This window comes from Pteropus vampyrus, unplaced genomic scaffold (genome assembly GCF_000151845.1).
Source record: "Pteropus vampyrus isolate Shadow unplaced genomic scaffold, Pvam_2.0 Scaffold454, whole genome shotgun sequence".
Taxonomy (NCBI): domain Eukaryota; kingdom Metazoa; phylum Chordata; class Mammalia; order Chiroptera; family Pteropodidae; genus Pteropus; species Pteropus vampyrus.
Window position 1 is genome coordinate 341,402 of NW_011889235.1, and position 1,768 is coordinate 343,169.

Genomic DNA, 1,768 nt, shown 5'->3' on the forward strand with positions numbered 1-1,768 from the left:
GTTTATATTTATGGTTTATTTCTTATAAGTTTCTCCAAGAATGATAGACTTGTCTGAACTATGACCTTTTGTAGCAATTATTGGGGTGAAATAGTCAACTATTTTAAAAGATCAAGAAAGAGAAAAAGAATGTTTGCTCTTCATATGCCAAGACATACACATAGGTGGTGTTCTCCAAACTTTCACAATTCATACAAATGCTTTTTATTTTGTCAAGTTTAGCAAATTCTTTCCCCGATATTGCAAAGGTCAGTTATAGTTTTAAGGACATTAGTTTTAGGCAAAGTAAAGCAATACAAGGTTTTTTAAGTGCCTGGGGAAAATAAACACTGACTTTACCTGACTCTGTCACTTTTTAGCTAGGTTTGAAGTACTTAACGTATAAGTCTTTGTTTGGGTTCTCTTGTGCAGAGAAGACAGCACTCGTCACAATACCTTCATGGCTCCTAGTGGATATCTGGCCATTGACAAAGATTAGGAAGTCTGTCGTTCTGCAATTTCAGTTGATCTGATTCTGCAAATACTTCAAGAAGAATTTCTACAACTTCAAGTAGTCTTTTAAATTCTTGATTTTTGAATAAAATTGAAAACATGAATATTGTAAAATAATATGAGACATGTCCACCAAACCCAAATGGGCACAGGGCAGATAGAAGTCGATTCAAACCACATAAGTTGCCACAGAAACACTTCGGACACAGATGTCTGTCTCATTTTACCAAGTCTTGATACAGATAAATTAGATATTAGGGAGAATTATGTATAGTTCTTAAGAACTATACATAATTCTCCCTAATATCTACTTAAGATATAATATTCCAGGAAGTGAGAATAAAAGATTATTTACAGACCAAACCCCAGGACAAAGCTAGTTAGAAAAAAGAAAGATGATTAAGTGCAAATAAAAAAAAAAGCAAACCATTTCAGTCCTCTGACCAGCGCTGTGGACACCAGCACTGGAAACTCCAAGTTGCTGATATGTCCGAGTCCCTTAACAAGTCGGGACCCCGGTCACACCAACAGTCACACCAACAAATGAGGCTCAGAAGGAAGACAGGGAGCCCAGGTTTCATTTTGAGGAGAAATGTATTGCCTCCTGGTGAAGGAGTTTGTCCTGAGTTCAAGTCTCAGCTCTGCCACTCCCGATGCATGAGAGTTCAGACAAGGTCAAGGCGAGAAGGTGGCTCAGATGCAGTAGGAAAGAAATGACAGGGAAAACTGTTGGGATCAAACTGCAAGTAGGGAGAGATGCTCGAAAGAGAAAAGACGGCTCCCACCATCACCCCTGATATGCACACGGGGCGAAGTTGTAAATGAGAGTGATTTTTGCATTTATAGGGTCTTTGCTTTCAGGAGTCCCATGTGTGAATTTGTAAAAGAACGTTGGAGAGAGGCAGCTCATAGAAGCTGCCTCTACTTGGTGACCTTCCTTCTGATTCTCCCTCAGGAGGTCCTTTTACATGAGTTTTACAGACAAAAGAACCAGTGTGCCCGGGGAACGTTTCAATGATTTGCCCAAGGTCACACTATTAAAAATTAGAAAAAGCAAAACAAAACAAAAAACCACCAAGCTCAATATAATCTGAGGTTAGATTTCCCAGGAAGTGATGTGGTGACTGAAAGATGCAAATCAGTCTGATAAGGAGATTGAAGTTGAATATGAACTGGGAAAACTTGCACAGACAAACACTGAGAGGAACAGGTTTAGCAATGCTCATTGTCACCACCCTCAAATGGCAGGTTTGGTCTGAAATAAGGAATGCCATCA